We start from the raw sequence: 18323 nt of genomic DNA on the forward strand, positions 1-18323 counted from the left end.
TTTAACCTCTGCATGCGAGTGTGCTCAGTTGCTAAGTCGTGTCCAAATCTTTGTGATCCCCCCTGGACTGCAGACCACCAGGCTTCTCTGTCCATGGGATTTCCCAGGCAAGAATCTTGGAGCAGGTTGCCATTTCCTTCTCCAGGGGATCCTCCCGACACAGGGATTAAACCCATGTCTCCTGCATCTCCTGTGTTAGCAGGCAGATTCTCTACCACTGAGCCACCTGGGGACCCCTTAACTTCTGCAGATTTACTGTTTTTTTTTTTTTTTTTAAAGCAATGCCAAAACCAAGTCCGTGAAGCAGTCCAGCCACTGCTGATGCAGCTTATTTAAAGCTGCCTCTTTGTGAGTTCTATGTAGGCTCCATTTAGGAAGATGAGAACAGAAGAGTGGGGTTATTATTGCCGAGAATTTTCTATGACTGTCTACAGCTTCCGTTTGGCTTATCCACTGCTCACCTGTGTCCCTGTAAAATTCTCTTTCATCTCACAGCTCTTCCCATCCCAACTCTGAAAGCATTTTCCTTCAAGTTAGCAGTTCTTTTTTTTTTTGTATATAAAAATCTTGACATTCAAAGAAGATACTTTGGTTTTAACTGGTTAAATTTCCCCTGCATTCACACTGGCTTTGGTGCCAGATTCTATACCCCTGAAGACTTGCTCTTCTTTAGCTTGACCACTGAGCACCAGGACCTCGCCTCAGGCAGCCCACCTGCCCTGCCGGCTCACGGCCATCCGCTCACCATCCTGCCGGGGGGCCTCTCTGGCTGCCTGTGCGTGCCACCCCGGAAACAGCATCCTTCTAGGTGTTTCCTCTCTTCTAGTGAGGACTCCGAATACGTTTCTTGGGAATCTTCCCCCGACTGTTTTGTCAGTGGAGGTGCAGCAGGAACAAAATTGAACGTATTTTTTCCTCTGCTGCACACTGTATTTCTAGGTTTGGTTATTTCTGCTTACAATTTTACTCTTCCCCGGCTCCCCAGACTGGGAATTACCCAGTTATCAGGTTTTCTCCATTGCCTTCTCTTTTACAAAAACAGTCATTTTGTATCATTCTGTTTCCAAATCCTAGTGATGCTTTCTTTATCCTATATCTCTAATCAGCCCTCTTGATTCATCTTTTATTTATTTATTTTTTGGCCACGACTCCATCCCTGTACTCACTGGAACTTGTGGGGAACACACCAGAACTAACTTGTGGGAAGGTATTCTCCGCAGAAGCCATGAGTTGTTTCAGATGTTGTTTGCTTTTCCCATCTCTGCATTCTGACCCCCTATTCCAGTAGACCCAATGGTCAGCAATTTTAAACAGATTTTATTTAAACTGGAAGATTTTATTTTTTATTGGGCTCCAAAATCACTGTGGACAGTGACTGCAGTCATCAAATTAAAAGACACTTGCTCTTTGGAAGAAAAGCTATGACAAACCTAGTCAGTGTATTAAAAAGTAGAGACATCCTTTTGCTGACAAAGGTCCGTATAGTCAAACCTATGGTTTTCCCAGAAGTCACGTACAGATGTGAGTGTTGAACCATAAAGAAGGCAGAGTGCCTAAGAACTGATGCCTTCAAACTGTGATGCTGGAGAAGACTCTTGAGAGTCCCTCAGATGGCAAGGAGATCAATCAATCCTAAAGGAAATTAACCCTCAATATGCATTGGAAGGACTGATGCTGAAGCTCCAATACTTTGGCTACCTGAAGCAAGGAGCTGACTCATTGAAAAAGACCCTGATGATCAGAAAGATTGAGTGCAGGAGAAGGGGACGACAGAGGATGAGATGGTTGGCTGGCATCACTGACTCGATGGACATGAGTTTGAGCCAACTCTGGGAGTTGGTGATGGACAGGGAGGCCTGGTGTGCTGCAGTCCATGGAGCTGCAAAGAGTCAGACACGACTGAGTGAGAGAACGACAACAAATATGTAAACTAATTATATGACATAGGGGCCTTCCCTGGTGGCACAGACGATAAAGAATCTGCCTACAATGCAGAAAATCAGGTTGGATCCCTGGGTTGGGAAGATCCCCTGGATAAGGAAACGGCAACCCACTCCAGTGTTCTTGCCTGAAGAGTTCCATGGACAGAGGAGCCTGGCGGGCTACTGTCCATGGGGTTGCAAAGAGTCAGACACGACTGAGTGACTTTCACTCGTATGACAACTTTCTCACCAACGTAGATGCCTGTGATCTAGACGGTAGTGACTCTTCTTTGTGGGGATTTAAAAAGAGCCTGGTTGGGATTTCCCTGGTGGGACAGTGGCTAAGACTCCACACTTCCACTGCTGGAAGGCAGGGGACACGGGTTCAGTCCCTGGTCTCTGAACTATATCCTGCATGCTGTGTGGGTCAGCCGATAAATAAGTAAATAGATAATAAAAGAAGTGTGGCTGTCACTCATTTGAGCGGCTGGAGCAGGGCTTTCTCGGCCCATGGATAAATAGAAGAGAATATACCTATCATTACTCTCATGTGGCAAAGATGTTAAACGTTTACTTCATGTCAAAACAATTGGTATACACAACAGAAGAAATAAGTGCTGCTTGAAATGCAAAATCTATCTCACATAAAATTTTGGCTTCTAGGCTGCTGTGCCCTCAGCCCTTAGGGACACTGGTGGGGGATTCCGAGAAGTTGTGGGCTTGATGGTCCCCAAGATTCTTTCTGGTTCCAATCGCATGCGATAGATTTGCAAAGAAGCAGCATGGTGAGTAGGCGGGCACACCCAAGGTCACATTCTGCCTCTTGCACAGGGTTCTAATCCAAGCCCTTAAGCTCATTTGCTGACTTTCCTCATCTACAATCAAAGCTCTGTGAGGTTTTTTTTTCCCCTCAGTCTCTCTCCACTCAAAGTCTTTTCTATATGTTACAAGAGCAATCTTTCCAAACATTATCTTTCAGCTGTACCTTCTTTCTAGGAAACTAATGAATTCCCAGCATAGATATGATTAAGTATAAATTCCTCTCTGAAACAGCCAAGGTTCCCCATACTAAGAATTTGTCTTACTTTTTCATTTTATTTTTCCCACAACATGAACCCTTCACTATCTGTAGCACAGGCTCTATTCTATCATATTTTTGCCCACAGTCCCTTCTTTAATTATAAAACATTTCTCATTACTTCTTATCTGCCTACATCTTACAAATTCTTTTTTTTTTTTTCCCCTTCCTTTGGGCATATATAATACTAATCAAGAAAAAATTTCAGAAGGAAGAAAATCACCTACCAACCTCTGGTGACTCAGATGGTAAGGAATCTGCCTGCAATGCAGAAGACCTGGGTTTGATCCCCGTGCTGGGAAGATCCCCTGGAGGAGGGGATGGCAGCCCACTCGAGTGCTCTTGCCTGGGGTGCTCCATGCACAGAGGAGCCTGGTGGACTACAGTCCCTGAGGTCGCAGAGGGCTGGACACAACTGAGCGACTAATGCTGTCACCACCCTCAAACAATCATATAACATCTCTCTCTATGTTTTCCACGTTCTTTTCCAGTTTCAATGTTTTGTTAAATCTCATCACATGGTAAGCTGGGGCATGAAAAGCATTCAATAAATGGCAATTTATTTGAACCTCAGAATGATCATTGCTTTGTTATTCTAATTCTATCTCCATGAAAATTGCCTTCATTAATGCTTGTGATAAGCCAAGTCTGCCTTCCCGATCCCCCATAACTCTCACTGTATGTACAGCCCACACCCTCAACACGAGTATTTTTGTCTTAAAGCATGTGTTACTTCCTCTTTCTCAAACATTATGTTCTTCTTGAGAAGGTGGATGGTGTCTTATACGTCTATTGCCTTTGGATTCTTTTTGTGCAGTCCCTCAGCAAAGAGTCGGACACGACTGAGCGACCGAACTGAACTGAACTGAACTGAACTGAACTCAGTCGTGTCTGACTCTTTGTGACCCCATGGACTTCAGCACACCAGGCCTCCCTGTCCTTCACTGTCTCCTGGAATTTACTCAAACTCATGTCCATGGAGTCGGTGAGGCCATCCAACCATCTCATCCTCTGCCGTCCTCTTCTCCTCCTGCCTTCAATCTTTCCCAGCATCAGGGTCTTTTCAAATGAGTCAGATCTTCGCATCAGGTGGCCAAAGGATTGGAGTTTCAGCTTCAGCATCAGTCCTTCCAATGAATATTCAGGACTGATTTCCTTTAGGATGGACTAGTTGGATCTCCTGGCAGTCCAAGGGACTCTTAAGCATCTTCTCCAACACCACAGTTCAAAAGCATCAATTCCTTGGCCCTCTGCCTTCTTTATGGTCCAATTCTCACATCTGTGCATGACTACAGGAAAAACCATAGCTTTGACTCTACAGACCTTTGTCAACAAAGTGATGTCTCTGCTTTTTAATATGCTGTCTAGGTTTGCCATAGCTTTTCTTCCTTGGCGTAGGTGTTAGGGAAATAGTAGCTGCTCAGTAGGCATTTTAACAACTATGTTGAGAAGTGATACTTCTCTTATGGGTCAGTGGATAGAATTGGCTGAAGAAGACAGTCTGACCCAAATTCTAAGCTTTCATTCTGGAGAATTACTGCTGGCACTTAGAATTCTCCAAGATGTCAGGCAGGGGAAAGGCAACAGATACTTTTCCAGCAGGTCTTATCTGAGTCTTACTTTCCTTCTCTGAAACTAGTAAATGCTTCTTGGAGTTAACCTCTTCAGGATGGAGGGCATACAACACCCACGGTCACTGTAGATTTATCATAAGGAAAGAATCCCAGAGGCCAGTCTTGGCATCCTCACGGGTAACACAGGAGCTCCTGGCCTTGAATCTTTGGGCTACAATCACTTCAGTAGTTCTTTCCATTTTGTAAAGCCCGCTGGGGTCCTCTGTCCATGGGATTCTCCAGGCAAGGATACTGGAGTGAGTTGCCCTTCCTTTCTCCAGGGGTCTTCACAACCCAGGGATCGAACTCAGGTCTCCTACATTTCAGGCAGATTCTTTACCATCTGAGCCACCAGGGAAGCCCCAGTCTGAACATCAAAAGACTATTGTTAATGAAAGGAAGCCAGCTATCCCAAGTTAAGGAATTTGGCACTTTTCCATGAATGGGAAGATGCAAGAGTCTGGGCTCTTGCATCATTCCTTTCAGAAGTCCCTCAGCTCTCCTTGGCCAGCATTCTGGGTTTCTCATCCTGAGCTCCCTTGGGGCTCATGGGAGGGAGTGGCTGCAGCCTGATGGCTGGTCCTCTTGGTCCTGAGTGCCCCAGGGCTCACCAGCTCACGGTCCCTGGCAGCTGCAACTCTGTTAACCGCGACACCCTTGTTTACTGACATGGCAGGAAATACTCCATTTTTCAGTAGCAGCGAGACTTGATGACCATCCCATGAACACTGAAGTAAGAGGCTGTGGAGCATTTCTTTCTTTTCTGTTTTGAGACAGGTGAATTTTTCAAGTACGATCAGATATGCAGATGTTTCAGGTCAGTTGCTCTCAAATTCTTCTTTTCAGAGAGCCTTGCTTGGGGAACTTTTTCACAGACCTGAATACATGAAACAGATGAAAACAGGCTGTGCTGGTGGAGAAAAGAAGGGGTGGGGGAGGCCTGGGGTCTTCAGGTGCCTATTCTAAAATAGCAAGATTTTGGAACCAGTCCTGTGGTCCTGCTAAAAGGTTTTGGTGAAAGCATGGGGGAGCACACAGGTGAACCTCTGGTGGCCATCGTTGGAAGGGGGAGAAGGCGAAAGTGGGGAATGAAGCTGGGACCTGGGTGAACTGCTCCAACGGTCTCGACCTCGGCTTTATCATACATGAAAAGAGAAGCTGCCCTAAACCATTGCTTCTAAAAGTCAGCTGACCCTCAACTTCACCTGGAGGGTTGGCTAGAAGGGGTTCTTGCCCCGCCCCTACTCCCTGGAGGTGTTCTAAAATCTGTTGTTTCATAATTGTGCTCCAGGTGCCTGGGTGAGTTTGGGAAAACTCTAGCTTCCATCTTTTCTGCCACAGCTTCCAGCATCAAACTTTTTCAGGGTTCCACTCGCTTCCTCTGTTTCTTCCACAGGTCACTTTGCGACAGGGATGTTTCTTACCATCCTGATTGGTAAGAGTCCAGCGACTCTGAAAAAGCAGGAATTTAAACCCAGGGGAGTAATGACAATTATATAAAAATGTTTCACCCCCAGAAAACATGCACAAACAGCAATCAGGAATCTTGAGAAAACAGCAAAGACCAGTATGTGCATTGCAAGATTGTGCTCTGAGTTCAGTAAAGTAAAGTGTTTCTCAATATCCTTTGGGGGTGAAAAGTGTACTGATTACAAAGTATGTGTTTCTGTATCACCCAAGGTTTGTCAGTCTGGGGGTGCAGAGGCCTCCCATAACTTCGGTCACCCCAATCTCAGTGTTAGCCGCTTCGTGCTCCTCTCCACTCGTCCCTGGGGGTATCTCAGACACACTGGTGTGCCCACCTGGCAGGTCCATGAAGGAGGCTCCCTCACGTCCCCCTCCCCAGCCCTGGTTTCCCCAGGTATCTTCTGAACAAGGGCATCCTTCTGAGAATTGGACATTTGCCCCCAAGATGCTGTTTCTCAAGACTCCTAAGGAAGGCGCATGCCTCTGCTGACCCCTAGCTGCTCTGTCTCCTGGGGTGGGAGCAGGGCTGTGGTCTGAGTCCTTCATCAACTTTTGCTTGGGGACCCTCTGCCCCCAGACCTTGCTGCCTGCCCCTGGGACTGATGAAAGGAGAGAGGTCATTTCAGCATCTTCCCCATGCCACCCTCAGACGTCCTCACCCAATCCTCCTTCCCCCTCCACCCCCAGACAGAAGTCCTCAGACAACCAACTCCTGCAGATGGACCCATCTTAGGTCTGTCCGTTTTGCCAGACCTGATTTAACATATCTGAATCACCACGTGGGCTCAGGGTTGGACGGAGCTGTGCTGATTGGGAATCCCAGAGAGCATCAGTTAATGGATTAATACCCCTGAGGGAGGTGCCTGGGGCTTGTTCATGGACTCTGTTGTCTTCAGCATTTTTATTACGGAATTAGGACAGAGCTGTCAAGCTGGCCACATCTGCAGATGGTGCGAAGCTGGGAGGGACAGGAAAATACAACGGATGGCAAAGGCAGAACGGAAAAGACGCCAAGAGGCTGGGAGGCTAGTGGGAACCTAAGAGAGAAAATTTAGGAGGAAAAACATGGAGACTCCTAACTCCACCTGCACAAATTCAAGGTGTCGTAGAGATCAGTGCATGTATTTTACCATGAAATGCTTTCAAAATACAAGATCTTACCAGAATTCTCATGTAAGAGACTGAATCTGTTCTGGTTGAGGCTTGAGTGGAGGACCTGGGGACCCTGTACTCCTCCTCACCTCTCCCTATGGCTTCTGAAGAGGTTTTGTAAAACATGATTTGAAAGCCTCTCGGGTGGTGGAGAGAGTGAGAGGCGAGAGAGGGGAGGATGGTGCAGGGCTCTGAAAACAGCTGGATCAGTTTCAGTTCAAGGTAGACTCACTAGGAGCTCACAGTGTGATGTGGTCATTCCTGCAAATACATGATTTTATCTCAGGATCCTGAGTTCTAAGATTAGGAATACATGTCTTCTGGACAAACCATACAGGGATATGATGTTTTCACACTGCTGTGATCATCTGGGAACTATAACTTAGCATCTTACTATTTTATAAACATTCTGTCTCTGTTGGAAACTTGGCCAAGGAGGTCACATATGGTTGCACAGGCTGCACACTGAGCAAGTCCAAGGACACAATTTTCAAAGACAATATTGATTATAGAAGGTTGTTCCTCTTCATTTTTCCTCATTTTTTTCCCTTCAGTTTCCTTGTCTTTTAGAACTCCAAGCTGGCTTCTTTTAAGGTCAAACATACACCAAAGCATATAGCTAGAAAATGATATGAATTTTTTAAAAAGACATTTGTTTCTCCAGGATTTAAAGAATTATAGTAGCACCAGAGTGTGTTGTTTTCTTGTCGGGGTGTGTGACGAGAGTAACCAAGGCAATACAAACACTCCATACGATTAAGGTTTCCAGTGCTCTTTCCACAATCCGCAGTGGATTGTGACTTTCTCAAGTTAGACGGTGGCTTCAGGGTTATCACTGACTCAGCTCGACCTCCTTCCACACTCAGTCTCCTCCGTCCTCTTCTTAAAAACAGTGGTCTGCACGGGGTGATCTCCATGCCGCATTCCACTTCAGTGCGTCACAATTCTACGGTCATTCCTCATCAGTGAAAGCTCGTCATTTAGGGATGGAGCTGATGACGCCTAACATATGGGTTGCAGTTCAGTCGCCAAGTCACGTCCAACTCTGCAACAGGCTTCACTGGTCCTTCGCTAGCTCAGATTCATGTGCATTGAGTCAGGGACGCTAGCTAACTGTCTCACCCTCTGTTGCCCTCTTCTCTTGCCTTCAATCTTTTCCAGCATCCTAACACATTATGTGTGTGCTAAGTCGCTTCAGTTGTTGTCTAACGCTGTGACCCCAGCCCGCCAGGCTCCTCTGTCCATGGGATTCTCCAGGCAAGAATACTGGAGTGGGTTGCCATGCGCTCCTCCAGGGGATCTTCCTGACCCAGGGATCAAACACAGGTCTCTATGTCTCCTGGATTGGCAGGTGGGTGGGTTCTTTACTACTAGCACCCCCTGGGAAGCCCTAACACATTATATTATCATTAAATCTATCAGTTTCACTCAGAGTTAAGCAACCTCCGTGGAGGAGATTCCAAAACAATGGTTCTCAAAGTATGGTGCCGGGAACGCTGGGGAGTGGGGGGTTCCCTAGATGCTTCCAGGGTTTCTGCAAGGTCAAAACTGTTTGCATAATTATACTAAGACGTAACTTGCCGTTTTAACTCTGACTCTGTCATGAGTGTACAGAGTGTAAGAAGCCTGTGGTAATGTTTTCAGATCCCATGTTGCAACTAACCTTTAAGAAGCTACCATTGTCAATGGGGGTGGGATCAAAGGAGGCTATCTACAATGATTTGAAAGGCTATTAAAATATCCTTCTCTTTTCCAATTACATTTCCTAAGAGGATGAGATGGCTGGATGGCATCACTGACTCGATGGACGTGAATCTGAGTGAACTCCTGGAGTTGGTGATGACAGGGAGGCCTGGCGTGCTGCAAAGAGTCGGACACGACTGAGCAACTGAACTGAACTGAACTGAACCAGTTCTAATGTTCTTCACATACTACAACCAAAACAACATGTTGTAACAGATTGAAAACAGAGGCACAAGTGAGGCTCAGTTTTAATTTCTAATACTAACAGTATTTATCATCTAATAAATATTGATATAAGCCTTCAAAAAGCAAGGATCTTTGGAGTCCTTCAGCGATATTGAGTGTGACCGTGAGACCAAACAGGATCTTTTCCAATGAATGGTCTCTTCACATCAGGTGGTCAAAGTATGGGAGCCTCAGCTTCAGCATCAGTCCTGCCAAGGAATATTCAAGGTTGATTTCGTTTAGGATAGACTCATTTGCTCTCCTTGCTGTCCAAGGGACTCTCAAGAGTCTTCTCCAGCACTGCAATTCAAAAGCATCAGTTTGGTGCTCAGCCTTCTTTATGGTCCAACTCTCACATCCTTACATGATGACTGGAAAAACCATAGCTTTGACTATATGGACCTCTGTTGGCAAAGTGATGTCTCTGCTTTTTAATATGCTGTCTAGGTTTCTGATGGTTTTCCTTCTGCACTGTAATAGGTTTATAATACTTTCACACAAAAAATACATAAGAAAAAAACCCAAAAAATAAATACTTTAAAGCTTACTGTACAGTACCCTGAAAAGTACAGTATTAAGTACAGCAGCTGGCACACAGGGCCTGGCATTGAGTGAACTTGCAGGAAGAGTTTCTGACCGAGGAGGAGAGGAGGTGGGAGATGGTAGAGCTGAAGGATCATCAGTGATTGGAAATGGAGAGTGAGCTGCAATTTCTTTGAAAGCTTGCAACTAGAAGGTTTGTGTGCTGGGAACTTAGTGTACTCATAAGAACCTCATTAGTTGGACTTTTTCTCTGTCTCTCTCTCAAAAACAAGCCTTCTGCTTGGGTATTCACAGTGCAGGGATCGAAGGAAAAGGGTAGGAGAACTGTGTGGACAAGCAGCTTGTATTTCTGTACTTTTGAGTAACTTCCTAATGAATTTTCAGATGACCCCTGGCCTGTTGAGTTTCCCATCTCTCCCCCTCCCACTAAAAAGCAAACCTTTTCCAGGGTGTATTCCTGCTTTCCTCTCACTCAGTGTGAAGACACACATCAGCAAGGCGAGGCAGATCAAGCAAGGCTGGTTTCCGCCTCTGCTGGGACGCAGGCAGTGTTGGAAGGGCCACAGTGGTCCTTTCATTCCCAATCAGGTCACCAGTCGTGAGATCCCAGAACCTTCCCCAGGGTCAGCCCTGGATGCTAGAGTCAAGCTCACTGCAGTTTCGGCTCATCAGATGGAGCACAGGGAGGAGGGAGGCGACAGCCCACATGCCAATGGCTAGATGAGGGCTGCCTTCAAGCAAGCTTAGAAGACCAAGTGTGGGTTATGATGGCACGCAGTCCTGTGGAACATGGCCTGGCTGCGGTTATTTTCATATGTGAGTTTCCAAGGCACTGAGTATGAAATATTCACGAAGTAGAATTTTTCCACTATTCATTCACCAATTTACACACTTGTGCTAATAATCTAAGTTCTCTCATTCCATCTTTTCATCCCATTTGAATGACCAAAAGTCAAACTTGGATGAGCCTCTATTTTTTTTCCTCGACCGAAGTCAAACAGCTGAGCTCTCCTGGAGAGATTTGCACAATTGGTCAGATGGATGTTGTGATAAAGTCACAATATGAGCCTCAAGATATGAGCCTGGCCATCCAAGAATTCCTGTGATCAATTCTTCCCCACCCTTGGCAACAACTCCTCAGATCTACTCTGTTCTTGTCAAATCGCTAACACTACCTCCTGTACGACACCTCCACCGGGCAGCCCCACTCAGTCAGCAGATGGAATCCCTTAGAATGGGGACTAAATCAACTCTTCCTGTTAATAAAAGGGAACAACCACGTCACTAGGATTCAACTGCTCTTCTTTCCTGTCCCGGTGAAGGAGGTTTCCCTTTCCCGCATGAAATCTTTCCGTGTGTGGATCTGTATTCTCTAGTGTTTCTGAAGCTGCACACAATAATTCACTCATCCCTTTATTATTTGTCCACTTATCTGTTTATTTTAGGGACTGACACCACCATTTATTATTTATTTATTTGTCTGTTACGAAAGCCAGAAACCTTGGACTAATTCTTAACCCTTAGGTTTCGTTTTTTTTTTTTAATTAATTTTTAAAACAAATTTTAAAGGTTACTTTCCATTTATAGTTGGTGCAAAATATTGGCTATATTCCCCGTGTTGCACATCTCGAGTGCATCTTACCCCCAGTGTTTTGTGCTTCCCACTCCTCCCACCACTATTTTGCGCCCCTGCACTGGTAACCACTAGTGTGTTCTCTGTATCTGTGAATCTACTTCTTTTTCTGTTATCTCTGCTAGTTGCTGTATTTTTTAGATTCCACCTATAAGGAATATCATACAGTATTTATCTTTCTCTGTCTGTCTTGTAAGACTCAGCATGATGCCCTCCATTAACAGTTTTTCCACGTTGCTGCAAATGTGGAAATTTTCCTCTTTGTTACGGCTGGGTCATGGTCCTGTGTGTGTGCACCACGGCTTCTTTATCGCCAGCTGATGGACTCTTACTGTCTCTGTCTTGGCTTTTGTAAACAGGTCTGCTATGAACACTGAGGAACATGTATATTTTAAAATTAGTGTTTTCTTTCTTCTTTTGATAAATACCCAGGAGTGGGATCCCTGGATCATATGATGGTTCTATTTTCAGTTTTTTTTTTTTTTTTTCTGAAGAAGCTCCATACTGTTCTCCAAGTGGCTACACCAATTTCCATTCCCACCAACAGTGCACGAGGGTTCCCTTTTCTCCACACCTTTCCCAACATTTCTTTTTAAACGCTTAGTTTTATCTTCCATAGCCAATCCCTCATCGCATTCTGTCAGCTTTTGCTCCGGGGTATTTGTCAAATCCACGCCCCGCTTCGCCAGCTCTGTGCTCGGAGCACACCTCCCCCGGGTCTGCGGCTTCGCAGCCGGGCGGCTCTGTCTGCTCTCCTCACGCACTTTGCGAGCTGTGTGACCTGCTCGACACAACCCTCCACGCCCCTGCCCCTGCTCGGAACCTTTCTTAAATCGCTCTCCATCATTTCAGGAAAAAAAGGCCCGTTTCTGGTTGAATAATTCGGGACGGAAGGCCCGCCTTCCGCTGTGCGCCTCTGACCCTGCGCTCCGCCCCGCGGGCCGCGGTCTCCTCTGAGCGGGGCCTTTGCACGCGCTGCGCCCTCCACCCGAGTGTGCCTCGGCCTCTCCAACACACGCTCATCCTTCCTCTTAAGGCCGAGCGACACTTTCTCAGAAGCACACCTCTGACAAGATCAATTCTCCGCCACAAGGCTCCACAGCATGACCTAAACTTTCCTTTCTACAGCTGCTGACAGCTGCCGCTGTACATTTATTTGTGAGATTACTTAATTAACTCCAATCTCCCTGACTTGCCTGCACACTCAGGAGGCCGGGGACATTTCTCCTCTCATGCTGTATACCCAGCATCGCACCTGGCATGTGCTAGACACCCTATAAATATTTATGGAACGAATGTGGGTCGAATAAATAACAGGAAGTTGAGGGCATGGTATTAGACGCTCCAGGGCTCCGATTCTTCAACTTCAGCGTCAGAATAACCTGGAGGCTCGTTAAAGCCCAGCTTGCTGGGCCCCAATTCCTGAATTTCTGATTCAGGAGGTCTTGGGTGTCACAGAAGAATTTACATTTCTGACAAACTCCAAGGTGATGCTGATGTTGCTGGACCCAGGGACCACAGTTGGGGGACCATCACTTTAGGGAATAAAATACATGATTGTGACATGGTCAACTGTCTTCCAGAAATTTATAATTTTGTTCAGGTGCATATAGCAGATAAGAGACATTTGATGTAAAAAATAGACTTTAAAAAATTGTGGATGCTAGAACTGGAAAAGACATGCCATGATCTGTTACATTTTGTCGATATCAGTAACTGGTTGCTATGCCAATTTTAGGGCCAATAATTGCTGTTGGTAATTGCTGTTGGTATCTGGCTGAGATGATCTTGGCAACAGTTCATGGGATTTAAAGTAAGCCTTAAGGGGAATTCTTAAGGCTTCCCTGGTGGCTCAGATGGTAAAGCCTCTGCCTGTAATGTGGAAGACCTGGGTTTGATCCCTGGGTCAAGAAGATCCCCTGGAGATGGAAATGGCAACCCACTCTAGTACCTTTGCCTGGAAAATCCCATGGACGGAGGAGCCTGGTAGGTTATAGTCCATGGGGTCGCAAAGAGTTGGACACGACTGAGTGACTTCATTTTCCTTTCCTTTTAAGGGAATTCAAGAAGGGTTGAGGGGTTGAATTTTCAAGATAGAGTAGGATGAAAAAATATATGAAAGAGGGACAGATAGAGCAATATGTTGAGAGATTAAGTCAATTTAACTGGAATCCAGGTTCATATAAAAGAAAAATATAAAATTAAACAGGAAATGAAGGGAGTGTACCTGAATATAAGTGAAAATTGGCTAGGAACACTTTTCTTGTGTGGGGCCATGTTATACCTATTTTGGTTTTTCATTCACTGTTTATTACCCGCCTCAATTATAAGGGGATAATGGTCCCAGGAAAAACCAATGGCGCCTCCTGTAAGGCCCCAGGTACTAGGGATTAATATCTGCTCCAATTCTGCTGCCACTGTCTCTAGTAAGAGGTTGGTAGACATGGTAGGACCACGAAGGTCAAACCTTTTTAAGGCTTGGTTTTTAGGTGATAAAAGCAGGTCTTGGTACATGTTCTCACAGCCCATTAAGACTCTACTTTTTTATTCAAGGTGCTAAAAACGTCACTATCGTCTGCATAGACTGTACAGCTGTGGTTGAATCAAGCCATTTTCAGAGATGATTTGCAAAGTGCTCAGGGCCATAGCAGACAGACAATGCCTCGCTCAGGACAGAAGGACTGAAGAAAGGAAGCGCCTTGAGAAGCGACAGGGTGCCACTGGTACTAGCGGGCGACAGTCTCAGCATCCCTGCCGGCACCAAGGGCTCTAGAAGCACAGCTACTGGGCTTGGATGCAGGGGAACTCCTGCTTTTAGAATACAGCCCTTCATAAATATACTTTTCAGTATCACAAAACATAAAGCTTTGCATCACTCCCTTTGCGCCATGAACACTCAACACGGAATTGAACTAAAGAAGACGCGAGTTCTTTTACGTGACTAGATAATTTTAGGCATATTTTATTTCACATGTTTATACTGTAGACATTGTGCTCTGAAATTTGTCAAAGGTTTTTTATCCACTCCAGTAAGTGATGTGGGGGAAAGTTTTTTTTCTTCTTCCCCCAAAGACCTCAAAAACTCCATGGCCCATTCTCAAGGGTGAAAGCAATATTTAAGGAAGAATGCTGCTCTCCTATGCATCCATTCAGCAAGACAACAGCTTGCCTGCTGTGTAAATTCCCTCTGGGGACCGATAATTTTGTCCTGATTTTGGAAGCAGTGTGCCAGGAGAGGCCTTCATTCTTACCAGAACTCAGTCCTTTTCCCTTTTTTCCCCTTCAGTGAGATAGATGTCTCAGAAGTGGGGGAGGGTACCTTTTCCTCCCTGGTTAGTGAGAAGGGCTACTGTAGGATGCTCCGCTTCTCCTGGTCCGGACAGTTTTTCGTTTGTTTTTGAAATTTGCATGGTGTATTTGATCAAAATTCCCTGAGACTGAGAAAGTCTGACCCTCTTTATATACACAGAAATGCCACCAAGAGGCTTCACTGAGTCTGGGTTCCCCAGAGAACCTCTGCGTTTCCGCAGCACGTACTGTGGGTGACACCTTATTTGTCGCTTCACTCTAACATGTCTGGCACCGGTTTTACGACTGTGTTCTGTGCAAATCTCGTCTCCTTTCGAAGATCACAAGCTTCTGGCACCTGGGGATGGTGTCACAGGCTTCTTTTGTGGTTTGCAGGTCTGCGTCGGTGCCTGAGCAAAGCAGATGCCGGCAGACGGGTTCACGGAGTCAGAAATGCCCCTTGTATGTCTTGGCCTGCTTACTTATTACCAAGGAAACAGGTCACGCATGGAGCCTCAAAACTCAATTGCCAGGCTGTGTGTTCATTTTGTTTTTGTGAATGAGGCATTGTGACAGATTGCAGTGTTAAGCAGAACCACAGTAGTCATGTCAGGAAGAAAAAGCATAATTATACCCATTTGAAAGGTACTGCACGTGAGGACAAACAAAACGATATCCTAGGAAATTCAGGATTAACAGATATACCCGGCTACATATGAAACAGATAAACTACAAGGACCTACTCTATAGCGCGGGCTTCCCTGGTAGCTCAGCTGGTAAAGAATTCACCTGCAATGCAGGAATCGAACCCAGTTCAACTGGGAAGAGCCCCTGGAGGAGGGATAGGATACCCACTCTAGTGTTCTTGCCTGCAGAATCCGTGGACAGAGGAACCTGGCCTGCTACAGTCCATGGGGTTGCAGAGAGCTGGACACTGCTGAGTGACTTAGCACAGCACTGTATAGTACTGGGAACAAAACAAAAAAAAGGGATATTTCAGGAATTGAATCCACAGATGCCCTGACGCACGAAGGAAAACGGAACTTGGCTTACTCTGTTCTAGGCTGGAAGGCAAGATAATCCAATATGGTCATGTCATAGATTGCTTATCCTTCTGAGTTCACATGTTGGAGCCCTAATCTCCGTGTACCTGTCACTGGAGATGGAGTGGCTAAGAAAGTATTGAAGGTCAAGTGAGGTCTTCAGGGTGGGCCCTGGTGTAACAGGGCTGGGTCCTCACGACAAGAGGCAGTAGTATGCTCTCTCTCTCTTCCCCACAGGCCACCCCGAGGACAGGCCTCAGGACGCTGTGGGGGAGGAGGCGGCCGCCTGCAGGAGGAGGGGCCCTCACCTGAATCAAGTCAGCCAGGACCTCCACCAGGAACTGAGAGACGCATTTCTGTTGTTGAGGTCACCGGGTTTACGGTGCTTTGTCAAGGCCGCCTGAGCAGAGAAACACAGGCCCCGTGAGATCAGCATGACGGGCCGCTCTTTGCTCCAGTTGTTGCTGTTCAGTCGCTCAATTGTGTCCGACTCTTTGTGACCCCATGGACTGCAGCACGCCAGGCCTCCCTGTCCTTCACTGTCTCCTGGAGCTTACTCAGACTCACATCCATTGAGTCGATGATGGCATCCAACCATCTCATCCTCTGTCATCCCCTTCTCCTCCTGCCCTCAATCTTTCTCAGGATCAGGGGCTTTTCCAGTGAGTCAGGTGGCCAGAGGATTGCTTTGCTCCTCATTCCTAACAATCAGCAGTCCCACCAGCCCAGAGGTGAGCTTCTAAGACTTTTCTCTATTGTCGCTTTAAAGGCAACAGAAAGGGTACCACTTAAGACCTGAGTGCGGTGCCAACCAGGGAAGAGGCCTGATGTAACTCTCCTGTGGAGGGTTAGTCTCTCAGTCGTGTCTGATTCTTTGAGATCCCACGGACTGTAGCCCATCAGGCTCCTCTGTCCATGTCAAGAATCCTGGAGTGGGTTGCCATGTCCTAATCCAGGGGGCCTTCCTGACCCAGGGGTCGAGCCCACGTCTCCTGCATAGCAGGCAGATTCTTTACCACTGAGCCACCTGGGAAGCCTGAGACGTCCTGAGTGTGACTGAGTAACGGAAAAGAGCAGACAGAAATGGAGAACCAGGCGAGGTGCAGCCCACCAGACTCCTCTGTCGTCGGGATTCCCCAGGCAAGAACCCTGGAATGGGTTGCCGTGCCCTCCCTCCTCCAGGGCACCTTCCCCACCCCAGGATCGAACCCGGCTCGGGTGTGGTGGTGGGTCCATGTCATGATCATGGCTGGTGGAGGTTCTCTACTGATCACTTCAGTTTTCTCAGCGCGAAGGAAGCGAGGGGATCAGAGGGGAGAGAAAACGAGGAAGGTGGGGGGTGGAGGTTTGATGAAGAAGGAGAGAGGAATCAGCTGGTTGGGAGAATGGAAAACCTGCAGGCTGGGGAAGGGCTGGAAGGTTGCCGACCAGCGGAAGGGCCCCCGCAGAGGGAGGTCATGGTGGTGAGTGTAAATGGAGCCCAGCCTGGCTCAGCAGGTCACAGCAGGTGCAGGCGTGGGCTCAGCGGGAGCTGGAGCTCGGCCAGGGGAGCAAGGCGGGTGCGGTGGGCTCCGGAGGGCGGGCTGGCTCAGGGAGCGGTGGCCACAGTGCACGTGGGAAGCTGAGCCCTTTTGGTGGAAGAGTGACGACAGGGGGTGCCCAGGGCCCTTAAAAAGACTCCGTGGATTGAGGTTCTCTCCGCCGGCGAGTCCTGGTAGCAGAGGAAGTGAGCTGGTGAGGGGGGAAGAGGAGGCCAGAGAGAAGGGTTCTGAAAACGGAGACTGTGTCCATCCTGTCCAGGATCCTCCCAACCTCATTTACAGGGAGGCCTCTGACCAACAGGGAGAATTCGTTAATTAATAGGAGTTGAAATAACATCTAGAAGTGCCCTGTGGCTGTGATTCTCTTTGGGATTATTTCCACAGAGGGCAGGCAAAAAAAAAAAAAAAAAAAGTGTGAATGTCTTCTTGGAAGTTATAATAGTAAAACCAGGTGCCTGGAGGCCACTCCCACAGCTCCTAGTCTGGATTAACCCAGCCTCTCCCACCAACTCTGACTACTTTAGCGGAGAAAGGCCACCACGGAGCCCATCGTTTGCTCTAGAGCTCTCTCTGGTTGTAGCTTTTGTAGAACACTTCCCGGAGGCTCAGACAGTAAGGACTCCGCCTGCAACACAGGAGACCTGGGTTCAGTCCCTGAGTCGGGAAGATCCCGTGGAGAAGGGAATGGCTACACACTCCAGGATTCCTGCCTGCAAAATCCCATAGACAGAGGAGCCTGGTGGGCTGTATAGTCCATGGGGTCACAAAGAGTCGGACACAACTGAGCGATTAATACTTTTGCTTTTATCGAATATCAAGCTGATGTCCTTTTTTGTTTTTTAGGAGAGTAAAAGAAGGTCAGCATCATCTGCCTAATAGCCCTTAAACACCGGATGGCAATTAGGGTTTGGTACATACAGAGCATGGCCTGGCAGATGGTTTTCACCTGGCAGAGAGGTAGAGCGCATTCTCCTGGCCAAAGGCCCACAAGAAGATTTCATCACAGCGCAATGACCTGGGGATACCGCACTCCTTCTTATATCTATACATATATAAACTTTCATGACCTTCACGT

This window comes from Ovis aries, chromosome 12 (genome assembly GCF_016772045.2).
Source record: "Ovis aries strain OAR_USU_Benz2616 breed Rambouillet chromosome 12, ARS-UI_Ramb_v3.0, whole genome shotgun sequence".
NCBI lineage: Eukaryota > Metazoa > Chordata > Mammalia > Artiodactyla > Bovidae > Ovis > Ovis aries.